Source organism: Plectropomus leopardus, chromosome 11 (assembly GCF_026936395.1).
Source record: "Plectropomus leopardus strain MGB_pleo_1.0 chromosome 11, ASM2693639v1, whole genome shotgun sequence".
Taxonomy (NCBI): domain Eukaryota; kingdom Metazoa; phylum Chordata; class Actinopteri; order Perciformes; family Serranidae; genus Plectropomus; species Plectropomus leopardus.
The window spans coordinates 30968570-30988287 of NC_142186.1; the positions used below are offsets into that span (position 1 = coordinate 30968570).

General features: G+C 38.4%; 1 protein-coding gene across 4 annotated transcripts in view; it reads right to left on the reverse strand.

Moving 5' to 3' along the window:
- Positions 1-19694, reverse strand: part of otud7b (OTU deubiquitinase 7B) — a 46456-nt gene extending 26762 nt beyond the window's left edge. For all 4 annotated transcript variants that reach the window (XM_042490362.2, XM_042490361.2, XM_042490360.2 and 1 more), the window contains exon 1: positions 19485-19694. The gene's annotated coding sequence lies outside the window, so the exon portion shown is untranslated. The remainder of the gene's footprint in view (positions 1-19484) is intronic.
- Between the last annotated feature and the right edge of the window lie 24 nt (positions 19695-19718).

Consider the following 19718-nt stretch of genomic DNA (forward strand, 5'->3'; position numbering starts at 1 on the left):
GACTGGGCCTTTAGCTTACCAGTGCAAACGGTGCAGCTGCTCTACATGCTTTGTCATGCTTCACTGTGTAGGTTATTCATGCACGGTCATGCAACATGACGTATGCTAAATTATGAGAACACCAATAACCATACATTTCAATGATGCTATAGAGGAGCTGTGCTAACTTACTATATAAAACCGTTATGATAAATTTAATCCATATGTATCCATATGGGTTATTAATGTAATTTGTTTGCAATTATGTTTATTTTTCTATGTATTGTTTGCTGTTTCCACTGAGGACCACTTTGGAAATGAGAACCTTTATTACTGCTTTTTATTACTGCTATCCTCTGTGATTTTTATGACATGATACTCTTTTGAATTGCTGTGCTTAATTCCTAATAAAAATCAAATTTAAAGTAACCACTGTGCAATTTGTATTGCCCTAAAAATTGAGAGCGGAGAGTTGACATGCATTACTAATTTTAATCCTTTTAAACCCATGCAAATTGGCTTGACTTCTTTCAAAAAGTATGGGAAGAAGGCAATGAGCAACTTCACAAAAAAAGGACCCCAAAATCAGCAAGAAATTAGTAAAGCATTACAAGAAAATTATCTGAAAAAAAAAAGAAAAGACAAGAAGGACACAAGAAACAGAAAAAAAACTACCTGAAGAAAGTGCTAAAATTATATATATATAGTTCCATAACAACATTTCAAATGTATAATCATAAACATAGTGTTCTGGAAATGTTTTCCTAGTTTTCTGACAATTTCTAATAATCACTCATATCTAATTTTCAGGTCATGTCCTTGTCACCTTATATTATTTTTTTGCAATTTGCAGGACATTTCATTATGTTTTCTCCCATGTTTTGACTAGAAATCAAACCAACTTTTCTCAGGTTTCAGAGGTTTAAATGCTCATAAAGGCACCTGAATGCATTTTTGTTTTGGAAACATGGGGCATCGGGATCAAGTTAACACATTATCAACAATATTATCACCTTTTACGGTGATACAGCAACACTGTTTGATAATCATTTATTGGAGTCATGTTTGTGTGGATATGATGTTTACTCCTCCATTTTGATCTCCACCAACATTTATGGGTAATTATCTGGTTGTTAAGCTGCTAATTGCTTCACTATGTCCACCAGCTTCTCTTTAACTGTGTCTGTCTGCTGTTTGGTGCTAAGTAGGAAGTGCACAGTGGCTTTTTAGAGATTTTTCGGACACTATGAAAGCAGTGGTGCTGAACCATAACAGTAAAGTTGCAGCTAAATAATGCGCTGAAATCTGCTGTAATGCTCCATATAGCTGCAGTGAGCTGCAGATTCAGGTGATAATTCTCTGTCGGTTTATCAGTATGGGTGATATCCCTCATAGTTATGTGATAAATAACAATAAAAACATCGATTATAGCCATTCTAAGGACATGGTGAAATAAAAAATACATTTTTCAAGTTCTGATCCACTGTCCTTTAAGTGGTTATTCATAATTTTATATAAAAAAAACCCTCTTTTCCTGTTAAACGTGATGTTTGACCTAATCTAATAACACCAAACCTAACCCTAATGTAAAAAATATTTTAGTTGGCACATCTTGAACTCAGGGGCAGTAACATAAATGTATCCAATCAAATGTGATCCAGGATGCTAGCTAATCCCACCCACAATACAAAACTGCATTTGACTGTTTGTGGGGAGCTATAGCAGAGCAATATCTGAGAAGGTGGCGTGTGTTTGGATTTTAGCTGGCAAAACCTTTGTTTACATTTCCACAGACTGTGGTTAATATCTAATTAATTAATTTTAGGAGGTGCGGGAGGAGGCCAACACTGGTGCAGCTCATGAGCTCTATATGTCTACTGCCTGCACGGTATTTGCAAAGCCACGGCCCCTTTTGGGTGATCCAGTCAAAATATATTTTTTAAATTTCACTCAAAAGTACATCACATAAGAGACACGTTTACTTCCGTTCTCACTGTGACTTTAACCCTCTGGGCACAAGAAGCTTCGCCAGCAGAGTTTTTGGGATTTTGATAAATAGGTCATTATGTAGATAAAAATCTTCATGAGTTTTTAATCATACAAGTTTGAAACAAATATTGACAGAAACCTGACAATTCATGAAAAATATGTGTACATGTGACAGTCCCTATGGGTTAATGACATTAAAGATGTTTAAAATGTAAATGAACTTCAAACAGCCAATTTGGTTATTCTTTGCATTAAAACATGTCAATCAATTTAGGATTTAGGGGTCAGAGCCGGTTTTAAATCATGTGTTCATACATTTGGTAATGCAGTTACACTTTTATTTACATGTGAATTTGTGGTTGTACCTTTCACAAAACCGGCTTCTCCACAAGCCTGTTTACCTAAGCGAGCTATATCTGCAGTAGGTCTCTGCTGAAAAGGTAAACTAGGGCGAGAACTGCAGTGTTTATGTTCGGCTCACTAAAGTTACATCTATCATCTGAAACGTGAGCTTTACTTCAGAATTAAGAGGGAAAGGAGCAGCTCAAAGACGAGGAGTACACCATACCTGAATACATACTTAATGACTTCAAGCTTGACAACTATTTTATCCTCGGCTCAGCTTGTGGTGAAACTTTACCAAATGAGGCCGGCTGGGTTGTTCTGTTTCCCTTTAATGGTGCGGACATGATGTACGACCACGTCTATGATTGTGTCAGTTCTATTTTAGTTCAATCACAAAAACTTTTCCTGTGATCTCATCGAATGTAACACACCCTTTCAGCCTCTCAAAAACAAAACCCACATGAGTAACGAGATAAAGGCCATAAAGTAAGCAAACAGGGAGGACGATGTGGCTGGTGTGGCAGGAGTGATAAGTGTGGCCCCACAGCTCCATCTGAGTGATGCTGGGACAGAAAGTAATAACTTTGGACAGAGAAATGAGCACCAACAGCCAGAGATTCACCAACACAGGGCAGATATATTACACATATATCATACCAGCGTGTATGTCAGCCAATAATTAACTAGAAATTGCAGTGCAGATATGACAAAGTATGTCAATTCAGAAACAGTATCTCCATTTGACTTTTAAATGTTTTTTAAACTAAAATATATCAGCCTCACAAATCCAGTATCTGTCAGGCTTTGCTGACAGCAAATGAAGGAAATTCTCGAAATCTCCACATGATTGATGCACTTAAGTCTCGATGAGTCTGACGTTATCAGAGCTGTCAGGCTGAGTGCTCTAAATGTCTGCGATAGGCGTAGCTCATAGTCTTTAAAACCACAGACAGACATGCATGAGACGTGTAGGAGTGAAAAGAGCAAACGCTTCCTTGTTAATTCGCCTTCTCAGTGAGTAAAAGGGCTGTGTTTCAATAAATGCTCCAGAAGCAGGGCTTGGTTTGCTGTGAGCAATCAATCTCAGTATACACCTCACTGCCGAAGAAAACCAGAAGAGGAAGAAAAACAAAGGTGTGGTGAGATGGCTGTCCTTCAACTGTCTTTATCTGTGGAGTGCTGTAATCTGGTTACTGACTGAGCCCCGTCAGCCTACACTGACTCATTACATAACACCGTGAGCTACAGCTGGGGAGGAGGCTGACTGCTGCCTGGCTAAGGAACCAAGCCCTTTACCCGGTTCTTCCAAAGTTTCTCTCAGCTGAGCGGAGCAGTACAAAGGCTTCGCTGCACATGAAGCAGAATGAATCTCAGCTATAGGATGGACTGTGTCAGGCCCTCTTTAACTAAAAAGCAAAGAGGTTGAAAAAAGAATCAGTGGACCCTACAGCCTTGGACAAGAAAATGCACAACTGAGCAAAGCAATGCAAAATCCTTGCTTGGTATAGCGTAATATAATTCTATAGGGCTGAGCTTTCTTTGCTGTTGTGTTTGCAAAAACCCTCCACAATAAATAGACCTTTTTTAAGGCATAGAAAATTGCTCCGCCTCTGAAGAAAAAGCAGAAGATATCTCAGCCAATTTTGTCATTTTGCTGCAACATCAGAGGTCTTCAAGGGCAGCTGGATGTACAGAACAGTGTAACGTAGGCACATTTATTTCTAAGGGCTACCCTGAAGCATATGATAAGCTCTGCATTGTAAACACCCCCTTGGGTTTTAAAAGGCTGCTGCAGAGAGAGAGTTTTAAGTAACAAAGCGAGCCAATGCTTCTCCTCCTTCCTCAGTGTTAAAACAAATAAAGCACCTTTAACTAAGAGCTTGTTTACACCTGATATTAACGTGTTTTGGTGATCCAGACACAAGTGGAAAGCTGAGACACATTGCCAGTTACTCCTGTGTCTATGGTGCATCTCCAGCTGATCACTTATGTTAAAATTCTGTTACTGTCCACTAAGGATAATAACAATTAATCACTGATCGATTAATCGGTCTTTAAGGATTTAATTGAACGTGTGAAATTTCATTGATAGGCTATGCAATGCTGTCTCCACCAATAAGTTCTCCAGCTTGTCAATGGCGTCAAATGGACACACCAAAATAACCCCCACACACAAATACTTGCCTATTTTTAGCAGGTTAACTCATGTTTAATTTGGGTGGACAAGGGTTATTATAGAGCATTAATGCACTGCCACCAAAACAACAAAGGGTGTAAATTACAAGTTTTATCAATAACAATACAATTTTTGCTGATATCACAAAGTCTAACACGATATGAGTTCAATTTGATTTAATTCAGAGGCCTGCAACTGAATTGAGACAATAACAGAAACCTTTATTATCTATCTGATGCTGGGCTACTAGCAAGGAAAGTGGTGTACTTGTACAGAAATAGTGATGTGGACGTGCCATGAGAAATTCTAAACAAAGGCGTATCTTTAAAATGGCTATATTGATTATTTCACCTTACAACAAAAATAATGGATCTTTGATTACTGAATAACTACAGTTATCCAGACTGATTTGTCATTAGACCCCGCCAAAAAAAACCTCATGTCCTGCATTGGTGGCATAGTCCTTGTTGGGGATGCTTAAGAACGCATTGGTGTTTACACTACAAAAGATGTGGGTCAAATGTGTCCCAGACCACCTCAGAAAGTAGTCTGATCGATCAGACTCCAATGTTTCTTGGTGGTGATTTAAACTTGTATTTAGTGCTTTCCACTCATGATACGATCACCTAAAATGCATCGTAATACCAGGTATAAATTGGCTCTGATATGCTCATCATAAAAAAAAGACATACAGAAGGTTCTTCGTTAAGTAAAAGCAAACAACAGAAACTGTTAGCTTAGCACTGCAAGATATTACTTCCTGTTCTGGTTGCAAACTGCTGCATCACTTATTCTCCCACTCAGCTGAGCGGATGAAGGAGAGGACTAAGGCTTGCAGTTGCTATTGGTTTACATCACAGAAATCAATACGGTAAATTAGAGCGTGACCATTTCCCTAGGCAGAGGGAAATATACTAATAAACCGGTCTTTGGAGAGAAATCAATACAACGCCCTGAACTGCAGCAAAACACAACATGCACAGAGCTGCTGTTGACATGTGAATTATAGGAACTAGTGGGCCGTTTCAAGCCCATTAGCTAGAAAAACAAACCCTTCTTCAAGTGAATCCATGAAAGCCTTTGTCTTAAGTAAAGCAAGGAGCCCTGATGCAGCTGCAGTAACTGGTTATCTTCTTCCCAAATAAGGACATTAATTATCTCGGCCTACACTGTAAGAAGTGTCAAGCTTCCCAAGAACTTACCGACAAGAAGGAATTCAAAACTGTAAATAAGTAAGAAAAGTTCAGCCTCCTGACAAGAAAATATAAAGCTTTCAGAAAATTTCTTGAGCATGTATAAACAGGGTTCCTACAATTGTAGTTTACGATCCAAAATTGAAGGAAAAAACATGAATCAACATGAATTACTCAGATGTGGGGACAGTTTTCCCCCATAATATTTATTGTAAGAAAAAACATGATCTTTCTGTTCAAGTTAAAAAGCCAGATGTTGGGGCGCCTGGTGGCTCAGTGGATAGAGCGGCGCCCCATATACAGAGGTTGTATCCTTGCCGCAGCGGCCGCAGGTTCGATTCTGGCCTTGACCCTTTGCTGCATGTCGCCCCCTCTCTCTCTACCCCTTTCACGCTTAAACTGTCCTGTCCATTAAAGGCAATAAAAGCCCCAAAAAATCTGAAAAGCCATATGTTGAACAAAAGTAAAGTTTCGTCCTCCATTCTGATCTGAGTGACAATCTGTAAATTATTTAAAAATATATTACCAATAATTTTTTAGATTTTACAATCTGAGATCATAAAATGATTCAGAATATCTTTCCTCCCATGCATTGCCATTTTTAAGGCTTTCAAAGATGATGTAGGACATTTTAATACTAAGTAAGGCTTTATTTTGAGACAAATGTATTTAATGCCTTCTTAAGACTTTAAGACTAAGGATTCCCAGGAAGCTTGTATATAATTATTAAAATAATGGAGGACATTTTTGCCGTGTGAAACACGTTGCATGCACATTTCAGCCCTGACGGAGGGTTGACCACCAGCTGTGGGCGTCTGTGTGTGTAATGCGTAAGACAACACCAGCCCGAATGCACACACAGCTGATGTCAGAGATTCCACACCATGCCTGCCCTCTCGGAGGCCGTGCCACTCGAGCTGGTCCAGTCCAAAAGCTGTCCAGTCATCACAGAAAAATTTGCCAAGTCTAACTTCCCTCTCGCGGCCTCCCTGTCCATCCTGCTTGCTGGCTCAGAAACATCTAAACCTGATCCATGTGAACTCAGCGACCAGCCTTTTTTCTACGTGAGAGCTCGAGGCAAAACAAGGTGAGGAAAACAAGATCTGATTACACGTCATGAATTTGACCTCAGTTTTATTGTTTGGAGTGTATAGAGACAAAAATATGTGTTGCAGTAGCTTTGAAGTTTATGACTGAGCTACTGCAACTGAATAAAGTTCATCTGATCTGAAAATGCAACACGAGGAATAAGAAAAAAAAGAGCTTTCACAGTGGTTTGGGTCTATTATTACTGTTGTTCATAGAGGACACAGCCTCCGAACGCAACACTAACTCTGACTATCTATCCTCCCATCCAAACCAGAGCCATAACAACTGTGTAAGCACAACTCCAGTACCAATGCACATAGAGAATCACAGCCTAATCTCTGAGTTGCTAGAATTAGAGCAACCTCCTGTTTCAGATGGTCTAAAAATAATCCGCACATAATCACAGTTTAAACATAGAAACAGTGCACTGTGCAGGGTTCAGAAACAGCCAACAACCAACATTTGAACACCGTCAGGAACAAAACGCCCTGGTGAACACCTAATGACTTAATTAATGACCACCATGACTCGGTGTGTTCTTTTAAAGGAATGACACACGAGCACCCGCCCAGCTTAGGCATCATTTTTATTGACAAGACGATAATGATATCCCTGAGGCTGCTCAGTTCTTAACACAGCAAGCAAAGTTAGGGCGGGCACCAATTTACAGACACAAAACTGATTGCCTTTAAAAATGTAAATAAATATAACAATTAGTCAATGGCCAAAGTTACCTTTATATCTAACTGTTAAGTTTACCCAAAGTTTAGTCAGATTTACTTGATTTTTGAGAGGTAGTTGCAACATATACACAATATTAAATAAATGAATCGTTACGAGGTTTAGCAGCTTCAGTAAATCAAGTCTGTTGCTTAAACTTAGAAAGAACAGGGTAATCTCAATTGTTATTTTTAAGTTTCAACAACTTCACAAAATAAAGTAAAATGAAGATTATTAGTTATATTTACTTTTCAGTAATCAGTCTCCAAGATTATTTTAAGATCAACTTGTCAAATTTTACAGAGTAGGAGTATATATATATATATATATATATATATATATATATATATATATATATATATACATATATAAAAGCTTAAGAGAATTAACTATTTCAACCTTGAGTTGAAATAGTTTTTTCAAACCTACAACAGTTGGGTTTAATTTGATTTGATCTGAAGATTCAATGGTATTCAAAAACGTTATTGGACAATCGATGTATGCAGACCAATGATTGGATTTTTATGATGCGACTCCACTTGAGATGTAATGTTATATTATAGGACCCAAGGGACTCTACAGCAGTATTGATAAGCTCAAACGTTATTGATTTTCAGGTCTTGAAAAAAGCGGAATTGGGTCCCAGTAGGACCGGGTTTTGATCCTCATCCCTAATGACAACAGGTAATGCATTGAAGGGAAGTTTCATTGAACAGGCAGCATGAGCTGTCAAACGTACGTGTACAATAACAGTGTGTAACAGAGAAACTGACATCTTTTAAAACTCGAAAGGTTCGATACGTTTTCATGCATCAACTTGAAGGAGCTGACACTGTGAACAGGGTTAGTGTGCCCATTACTAATGTGAACTCATCTTCCAGTGTGCCCCCCGTTTGGGTGACAAGGTGCAAATTTAGCTCGGGGAATAGGACATGGCTTCAGACAAAACCGTGGAGGATGTGGGACCGCTTTATAGTGGTTCCCTTCAGCCTGATGTGGACTCTTGCTGATATTCACTGGAGCACAGCAATAACAGCCCAGTCCAGCCGGCCAAAATGGGCAGTTTTAGCCTCTGAGTGTTTATCAAAGTGTCTGAGAGCTGATGTCATAGTGTAGTCGTGCATGTAGCAGAGAGCTCTGAATTCACTTATTCCCCCAATTTGGCTCAAATACTGCACAGCATGCCTGTGTCTGGAACGACAACCTCACATTTTAGTGGAGAAAAGGCCTCCTAAGAATTTAATTTCAGAACAAAACTTTATCCCATCACCAGAAGCCTAAATCTCCACATGGAAACAGTAGGAGCAACAACATTTTGTCAAATGAATAAAAAGACCTTCCCACACAATTTCTTCTAAAACAGGATTATTTGAGAGCAGCTGGTGATTTCTGGTCCACAGTTGCTATGATTCAGGCTTTAAGACCTCATGAAGTGAAAAATATATTTTCCCACTTTTAATCCTGTGTCTGTGTGTTAATTGTTCATTTATGACAAATATGTTTAAAAAAAACTACAATCATAAAGTTCCTGTCTTTCCTTTTTCTGTTTAATGACTAATGCTACATTTGGGTGTTTATAAAAGGAAAATCAGTGGGCAAATCCTTTGTTTTCATTTCCAAAACAATGCAGCGGAGGTCTAATTCATTCATCTCTCTTCGTCCTCCCAATCTAATGGCGAGGGAGGTGTGTGGAGCCAACAAGCCACTTTAGCTTCATATAGAGTGCCCCTGTAGTGAGTCCTAAAACAATTAGTATTTCAGCAATCCTGGTTCCCTCTTCTCGAAACCAATGGGTTGTTTGAATGGGTTTTTAGTCAGATGTCTGAAATAAAGTCTATGGTGAACAAAAGCTTAAGAGACTTTAAAGTTTTCTTCTAAGACATAAAATATGTCCATAAGTACCTCACTTGCGCACTTTGCATGTTTTAAGATATAGAACACTTCTGCCCAAATGTTTATTGTAACATTACATTTTTGGTCCACTTTAAAAGTTAGATCTGGTTAGCATTGGGAAATACCTATCATTTATTGGTGATTTTTATCATAGATTTTTTGTGCCTCACTCTGTGCGTGGGATTATTCCGGTGCTTTAATACTCATCATAAAGAGTTTTAGAAGAGGGAACTGTGATTTTTTTTTTTTTTTTAAATAGATCTTTCCAATTATTTTGAAATTTCACAATGCAACGTCAAAAAAAAACTACTTTCAGTGTTTTAGCTTTTTTAAGACTTTTGTAAGATTGATTTAAGACATTCTAATACAAATTAAGGCCTTATTTTTTGATGAATGAATTCAAGGCTTTTTTTGAAGGATCCACAGAAACCCTGCAGTATACCATATATATATATATATATATATATATATATATATATATATATATATATATATCTCCACCCTGTGCTGTAAGGATTAGCTTTATTTTCCTCCATCTGTCTGTCGAATTGGTTTATTGGGCGGTCTATTAAAGCTGGCCTCAGAGGTTCCTTGTCTGTGCCCGGGGCATGTCACTGCAGCTAGGCCCAGTAATCACCAGTCAAGGAGTGCTAATTAACAGCCGCATGAAGCAGGCTTCTGTGGAGAGGGCTATAGGGGACCATAAGCTGCATTCCCACATTCCTCACACAGACCACATCACATTGTGCACAGTGTCAGTGCGGTGGACACCTGAAACAGCAGAAAATGTAATGAGGGTATTTGATCCTCAACAAGAGTGCGGGAAGTGGAAGCTAATCTGCTATCAATGCAGCACTGTTTTAGAAAACGTGCACAAAAAGAAAACAAGATATGAGGAGGGAATGCTGCTGCAGAGAGCACCCGGTGCAAAGTGTTGCTCTGCCTCTACAGGACGGCAGCTTGGAGGTAGATGGATAAATTGCTTCAGCTGGTGAACATTAAGTGTTGGTTTCAGTATTCCAGAAAGCTGCCAACCTAAACTCCAGACTCCGTGGGTGAGAAGTCCTCATTCGGCCCTGGTGGCCTCTTTATCGATTTCTAGCCTTTGTGAAGATATACAAGCCTCTGCACCCATTAGAGAACTGCCCACCTACCTAAAAGCAAAGGGTGGAGAATTTAACTGTCACTAACAAAATATGTAATATTACTCTGCAGTAAGAAATAAAGGTGATTAAAATTATCAAAATGTTTCAATAGAGTCAACACTAAAGGATTCCCACTGGTTTCAATCATGCCAAAATGTCATGTCATATAAAGTCATCCTAAAACACAGAAATCAGTTATAATTTCAGCACCTAGAGTCCCCTTGTCTTTGGCTTTGTGAATGAGTTTTTGGTTAGAAGCCTTAAATAAGGTCTGTGGTTAACACAAGCTGAAGAGACTTGTAAAATAAAAAAAAAAGAAACAAACATAAGATCTCAAGCCCTCACATTGTTCTTAGACATATTCATGGACTCAGCTAGACACTGGCAACAGATAGTGTCTCCGAGTTGGTGCTGATGCCAAAATATACTTTTTGCTTAGTGTACAAACAATGAGCTCATTATTACATAATTCACATTTAGAAGGCAAGCAAGACGACTACTGCTGTAATGTGCATATTAACCCTTGAGGAACATGAGACATTTCTTAGACACTAACTTGAACCTTAGGCTGTGCTTTTTCAGAATTAACTTAATTTGTTCCACTTCTGCAAAACAAAAAACGGCTGCAGCTTCAAAACTGCTTTATTATCAGACACAAAATGGAGCTGCGACCCCTGTCTCAACACCGATTCAAAATGCTCAAGATCTCCTCCTGCTAAGTCAGCCTGAATGTGAAGCCAACCAAGCCAGGCCAGATCTAAAGCCAGTGGCTAAACAGGCACCAGCCTCTGCAGGCGGGCAGCACTAATGCTCATGTGAATCCCCACGTGCTGTGGGCCAGGCCCTGTACGCAGCAGGGCGACTTTACGTCACACTGTGTGATGTCATCATGGGTGACAGGCTCCTCATCAGGGCTGTGTGTGGGATTACTCCCGCTGTCCTGGATCAACAGGGCAGAGCGGGAGGGACTGATGTCTTCTAGTCTGCACAGGAAACTACGCTTCTGTCCACAGGCTCAAACGACATCTAAATCTCATCATTCACCTGCTACATCGCTTTGAAACAACAATACCCTCTAAACAAGTGTTGGTAGACCTTGGGGAGAGCTGCTGAATTTATCAAATCTACCAAACAATTTGACAAGTGCCAAAACAAGCCAATCTAACTCTCCCCTGGAGCCTCTGTTGGATTTTAAATCTAGCAGCACCATTTGTGTTTTTCTTAGTCTCCTGTCTTATGAAAAAATTGTGCTGCATTCACATGGAATCAGCGAGACGGCAAACAGAAATCAACTTTTGGGCAGCATGGGAAAAACATACAGAGACAGAATGGCAAGACGGTAAAATAAAGCATGCATTAAACTAAGATGTGGTGGTACTGCTGTATTGTTTGTGAAGAATGGATTAAAATACATAAAAATGATTATTTTTGTCCATATTTGATGTAATTTCTTACCAGTGTTGTGACCTTGTGTAACATCCAGTTCTTAAGTTCATTGTGGAGGATGGCAAAAAGTTAAAATATTTTAAATCTGAACTGCAATGATGTCTACTGTTACAGCTGCCCATATTCTCTGCCATCCTGAGCTAATTTGACCATCCTGCTCTCCCACTTCATGAGAATATTTCATCGGTTTCATTTTTAAGTAACAATGCTACAAAAAAAGATATATCTAGGGACTAGAGTCCCTTTATAGACTGCCAGTAGTAGGCAGGAATATCACGCCATTATGCCACCTCACCACACCCGAAAATGTCCACATATTGGAAAAACAAAAAGGGCTGGGAGCTCCATACCCTCTACGCAGAGGAAAAGATTTATAACAGAGACAGAAAATTACTGCCCTTGTTATTGTTTAGAAATGGCTGTTAAATGTCACACTAGAGGCAACCACTGTTGTGTCATTGCATGCCCATCATGTCTCCTTTGGTTCCACAATGCCAGTATGCTATCTGAAATCAGGATTTTATCATATCATCATATGTATTATCTCACAACTACCCTGCAATAACATGATGTTTTTTTACACTTTGACACCGGAGCACAAAGGCTCGATGTTTTTCAAAAACATCAGTAAAAGGCAATGAAAAAATTGAGAGGAAATGACCCAAAAATTGACAAAAAAATGTAAAAAGTACAGGAAAATACCTGAAAATTAAAAAAAAAAAAGAGAAGAAAAGAAAAACGAAGTAAAACAAACAAAAAAATAAGGAAATTACCTGAAAAAGGGCTTAAAATGATAATAATTCTATAATAATAATTTTAGATATATAATTGTGACAATTATAACTTTTTGGGGACTTTTTTCCATAGCCTCTTTCCAAATCTACTAATGTCTTGTAATTTGCAGATCAGCTCTTGCCAAGTTGCTTATTGTCTTTTTCCCGTTTTTTAAAGACAGTGAACCAATTTAAATGTGAAGGTGTCTGAATGCAGATAAAGAAAAGTGATAGGGGTCATGCAGGTCATGCAGGTCATACAGGTCATGCAGGTCATGTGATCCAGGGTTCAAAGGGTTAAGACAAATCACCCACCCCATTAAGAAAGTGCATTGATCAAAAACCGCCAAATTATTTCAACATAAGGGCAAATAATCCTCATATTAGTGATAATATATCGACAGCTGATGGACAGCATTGAGAGGCAACAAAAGTCACAAGTAGGGATGTGACACATTACAGAATATGATAAATTCTACTTGTTTGCATACAACCTAAAATGATCAACCTTTGCAGCCCTGTTAGCTAAGCAGTGGTTATTTGGTAATTTATTCACTTAGAAATTTAAGTCATTTTTTTAACAAAGTACTGATGTGTTTTAACAGCTGTTTAACAGGATGTGCCAACATTTCTGACAGTGCAGATAAAACTGAGGTTTTGGCTTGTGGCAAGTATAACAATCAGCTTCCGCCCTGCACTGCATGTAGAGGAGGAGAAGGTGAGGAGCATACAGTAACCGATACAGCGAGCTCTCATTACCATAGCTTCTCCAGGGGGAATGGCATCTCATACTGTAAGGGATTATAGCTGCTCAGTTGGCACCATAAGGCTATTTCTTTCCTCATACACGTTACAGTCACTGCTACTGTAATAACAACCATGTCAATTATCCAAAGCATTCAGTGGCCTACTATTCACAACATGTCATTGACGGTAACGCAGCTGCTGGCAATCCCAGGTAGACGCCTCGGTTCTCTGTCTCTGCACCCTGACACAAACAGCCTTGAGCACTGGCTGGTTGCTGTGTCACAAGACAGGCAGGCAGCGGAGGGTGGGGCTCCAAAGAGTTTTATGAGTTGCTGTCTGGACACAGAGGCCTCTCAGAGACAAGCCACCTATTGATCCCTGTCTCACTGTGGCACTGTGGGCATGAAGGTAAATTCCCCTTCGTATCACATCTGCTCCCGTCTTAATGAACCTTGCCGCTTAGAGATAAGAGCACAGATGCACGGCTGTGTGGATGCCAGTTTCATGATAGGCAATTTATCCATCTTGACTTTAAAATCTGCAAAGTGTCATTAACCCATTCAGATGCCCGGTCCATTCCAATGGACATTGTCTAAAAAGTCTAGATTTATGATTATTGTCATCTCACACCACCAAAATGGACTGACTTATTTGATGGGATGTCTATGAGCCAATCACAGTGTTTCACATCTTCTAAAGTGGACAGCAGCTTTTTCAGAAAGCAAGGCTGACCATGATGAAAGGAGGAAATGCAAGGCACATTTCAGTCTAAAAATCATATTGTTTAATTAAATATTTAGCATTTCACCCTTTGAAATTGGCTTTCTTTTTTCCAAAAATACAGGACGGCAATGTGCAACATCAATAAATGACAACCAACAAGAAATAACCAACCAAAAATTAGCAAAAAAAGTTACACATACAAGAAAATTACCTGAACATAAGCATTAAATAAATAAATTAATAAATGATTAAATATATAAATAATAAAGGGGAAAAAAAAGAAACAAAAAAATTAAGCTAAATAAAATCATTATTTTCTGTAGCATAATTTAATATATATAGTTATAAGAATTATGAATTAGAATTATTAATACAGTTTTTTGAGCAATTTTTCCTATTTTTTTATTAAATCTAATAATTTCCCTGCAGCCAATTTTTCAAGTCAATTTATTGTCACTTGTTCCACTTCTTGCCAAGTTACTCATTGTCTTTTCCCCATGTCCCTGATTTACTAATGATTCAACTTTTAATGCATCTCATTATGTTCACAAAATATTCATCTCTGGAAGTTTACCTTACACTATTTTCAGGGGACACTTCAGAAATTGAGGATATTTTGAGTTAAGATGATACAAACAATAAGAAACTTAATACTTTAAAACTCAATTAATTGATATGTTTGGGTTTTTTTCATGGAAATAATGAATCTCACATTTTTATTGAAAAAAAAGGTCTTTTAAGACCATTAATTATATTTTTTACTATTAGGCAATTTCTGCGTTAAGATTCCTCATCCATTGAAATGAACAGAAAAAAAATTACGTTGTTTTTGCTAATTATTTATGTGTGCATTTAGAGTAGAAGTTTTTAGCAATATAGCAATATCTTTTTGTTTGGAATATAACTGGGTTCTGAACAAGTTAAAGAAGCAGGAGAAAAGCTTTGCTGCCTTCTTCTCGGGCTGAATGAATACGCTGCAAAACTGAGTGGAACATGTACGCTTGACACAAAAGTCATGCGTTTGTCCTACTAACCCGAAGAAGAACTCATGTATTACTTATTAATCTGACCGTGTTTGAGAAATCCTATGGGAACACCTCCATGGCCAAATGGGCCTGGCTCTGAAACTGACACTGGATCCTGGACACGCACACACACACTTAGTGAGCAGCTGTTTAGGGGAGCCCGGCGAGAGACGAATTTAAATTTTCATGCCCTCTGCATTGCTGAAGCAGCATGGTTGCCCCGTGAAACACTATATACACTGATACAGTCATAACAGCCACAGCCGCCCAGCACATAAACAGGTCGAAAGACCCATGTTTAAGATATGAAATATAGTTAAGACAGTAACACAATACCTGTGAGAGAAGAAATACTCTAGACGAAACATTTTTCCCAAGTTATTAACTGTCTGCTTTGTGAAACTATAAACTGAGACTCAGACTGGGTCACTGCTGTTCTGCCCTCCATTGTTTAATCATATAACTTTGCCATGTGTCACATCAAAACAGTGTGCCAACTATTTCCGCTTGGTTGAGCAACTTTGTAACTTAAAGATGACAAGACTTGGCATAACAAGTGCTCACATTTTACTGATCACTTAAAAGAATACCTCACCAACAAGATGAACATTTGTATATCAATAAGTCGTGCTGTGTTACCTTGAGTTTGTGTAGAAAACGTTTTTTTCTTTGGCAAACATATTGATTTTTGGAGACCACTTTGAACAAAAGCAAACCAATAATCAAAACATCAGTTTACAAACTCACACAATTTATGCAGTTTTAAGGCTACAATTAACGATTATTTACGCTGCAGATTAATCTGTTGGTTACATTCTCAATTGATCGATTTGTTTGGTCTTTAAAATGACAGAAAATAGAGAAAATATCAAACACTGTTTCTCAAAGCCCAATATGATACCCTCAAATGTTTCGTTTTGACCACATCCGAGAAACATTCAGATGAGTCAAGAAACCAGAAAATATTTACATTTAAGAAGCTAGAATAAGAGAATTTGGAGGGGTTTTTTTCCCTTAAAAAATTACTTAAACTGAGTTATCGATTCTTAAATTAGTAATATTAGTAATATAATCTATGTCTCATTTATCCAGTCATATGCCAAGTACTTCCTAAACAAATGCATTTTTGCTCAAATTTAACTATTTAAAACCAAACTGAAAGTGAAATGTATCTCTAATCTCTTCTTCCAAAGACTCCAATGCTCAGGATTTTTCGCAAAAACGCATGCATTTGGGAAGTTACTGAGCATACAACTGGATGGAGACTTGGATTATTCTGCATGAGTTGTGTGAGAGTTTTTAAACGAATTTTGATATAGTTTCACTGCTGTTAAACTTGCTCCCCATTCAGTCAGTTTAAATCTACATGTTCACCAAGAATGCCTGCAAGAAAAACAAAGTTTTCTTCATAAATTCAAAGTATAACAGAATGACGAACTGATTTACAAATGGTCATTTTCTGGGTATTCCTTCAAAAGAACAGTCAAAACATATTACTATTCTCAACACCAATCTCATCTGTATCATGTTCAGCCAGGGCTGCTGTGAAATGCTTACCGCAGCCCATTTGAATACTGCTGGAGATCTCTGTATGATAAGCTGCAAATTGCAAGCCGCACATTTTCATTTAGATCGACAAAATTCAAATGGTTTTAAGTGTGCGTAACAAAAGGCTTTAAAAATATTCTGCCGCTGCCTGTGCTTCTGGCAGCAGGTTGTGAATGGATTTATCCACTTGCTGTTTAGTGCACTGACTGGTGGCATTCACAAACCGGCTCCAATTATCTAATTACTAACAACGTGTTTTTGCTGTGTTGAAAAAAACTTTTTATCATAATGTTTTTTCTTTTATTCACTGCAATTTTGGAATCTGAATTGCACAGGGACTTATGCTACACCATACTTAAAATACTTGCCCGAGGTGCTCCCTGTGCTGCTGTACGCATCAATATGTTCCTTGAAGTGTTGAAGACTTGCATAATGAAGGCTGACGGTGCCACCTCAAACACATTCACAGAGATCAAGCATCAGGGTATGAAAATCTTTTCATCTTGCAGCCACAGTGCACTGTAGTTCCCAAAACTGATAAGCGCAACTGTACAATAATGCACAAACACATGGCTGATTACCCGCCATGGAGGCTGGTAGAGCAGGCAAACCTACCGGCCAAATTTGGGAGCATTAAGCTGGTAGTTTTAACTTTCCACACTGCTACTGATCAACAGTCTTCTTTGCAACTATCAGGCAGTCGTTTGTGTGTGCTGCATTTCAAACATTACCATGCGCAGCTACTGGGAGGAATGAGTACAGGTGGGAGGGCTGGATGTACTTCATTTTCCCACCATCCTCTTTATAGGAACAGTGTGTAAGATTTGGGGAATTTGGTGGCATTTAGCAGTGAGGATTGCAGATTGCGACCGGATGAAACTTCTCCTGGTAAGAATTCCACAATCCTCATTGTTCAGAAGGTTTATATTGGGAGCCCATTTATCAGCAGTCACTTCTTCTCAGAAACAAACTAACAGGGTGATTAACCCTTTGAACCCAAGACAAATTGTCTTCATTTCTTTCAACAACATGCAAAAATGATCCCAAAAATTAGTAAAAAGTGCATGAAAATGACCTGAAAGTGAGTAAAAAATTAAACAAAAAAACAACATTAACCAAAAAATAATAACATATGTGTAACATTATGTAACATAATTTTATATTTTTAGCCATGATAATCATAAATATATTTTTTCCCTTCCTTTTTTCTTTTTCCCCTCGACATTTCCCAACAACTTTTTTTATAAAGTCATGTGAAAATTTACATGAAAAAATGAGTAAATAAAAACATCTCCCTGAGGTTTTGCAAAGTAAAGGTTCCTCCCATGCTTACACTTTCTTTGACTTTTTAATTAACTAATTTTATCAGTGATTATTAAAATCGGGCCCAATAATCGGCCAAGCTAATAATCTGTCCACACCTAATTTATGCAATATGTTGATGTGAGCTTTGATTGAGAAAAAAAGTGTTTTTTGTTTTATTTTGTTTTTTTAACTAATGATTAATCAATCATTATTTTTACCAATAATCTATTAAGGAAAGTGCTTACGACTTGCAACCCTAGTAATGACACCACAATTTTCCTTATTTTCAGGTGATTATACACTAAAGAAAACTTACTTATTATATTATGTTGTAAATGGAGGACCCCACTTTCCAACGGTGTATGGCTTCATAACGACATAAACAGTCCAATGTGGGCCAGTGAGAAACTTGTTCCCCCTGTCCTACTTTTCATGTTGACTGTCTGTCCCAGCAAACAAAAGAGCCCACAAATACAAGACCTAAATAATTCAAGGCAATGTGTAACGCAACCCTCTCTAATCGTGGTGATGTGGGAAATGACGGCAAATAACACAGTTTCAAAACCAGCAGTGAACCGAGTGACCGGCCAGCTCCGGCAGGAGTCACTGAGATCTGGCAGCGAGGTCTGGGAAGAAATGATCCAACGCTGCTGACTAGACTCACTCGGTCGGTTCGCTTAATTAAACCGGTTATTGTAATTAGAAGTTAGGACATACATCCCAACATTTTTTCTCTGGAGGTGCTTTGAGTAAACGTTACATCACGCATGCATCTTAAATAAAAAACCGGGCTGATGGTCTGAATCGTGACTGACTGCTATTTTGAAAGCTATCTGATATATTTTAATTTTAAATGTACAAACATAACAGTCGAAAGCTTACAAGTAAAACTCATCTCCCATTCAGCACAACTTAAAAATGCAATGTTTTATATGCAGGTATAACTGACAGCTCGCAAAGCTAATGTAATATTCAGCAACCGATTCTGCTCGCCAACATGCTTAATAAAAACACAGAGATGCTAGTGATGGTGGCTTGTCCTAAATAATGACCCCCAGTTTGCTATAATGGCTACGACTATTCTTTGAAACAACATATCACGAACAATACACATGCTTACATAAACGCATTTGAGGCGTTCAAACGCATGGGGTTTTTTCTGCACCGTTTACACTCAACCTGATAACTTTATTTTAACGCAACAGACTATTTAATTACATATTTGGAAACCTGCCGCACGTGTGCATGAATTGCAAGCAAGTGTTTGTTATTTCTCAGTAAGTAGACCGAACCATAACGTTTGGCTAGCAAGTGGCTACTTCAAGCCTGGCTAATCAGCAGCTAACGTTAGCTAACGCTAGTAGCTGGAGTATCCCTTTACTGCTTACCTTTAACGGCCTCGCGGGTGTTTTTTTCGTCGTCCCATGTAGTTTCCCAGCAAGTATCAACTTGTGAGCAGCGTGTTCGTTTCCAGGAGCAACAATTCCTAACTTTTTAGCATCTTCACTGGTGGAACTACGAGTAAAATCCCAAACCGGACCACCACCGACAAAGTAATTTCTCCACCACTTACAACAACAACGTCAACCAAAGAGTTTACCCGCCCCCACTGGGCGATCTAA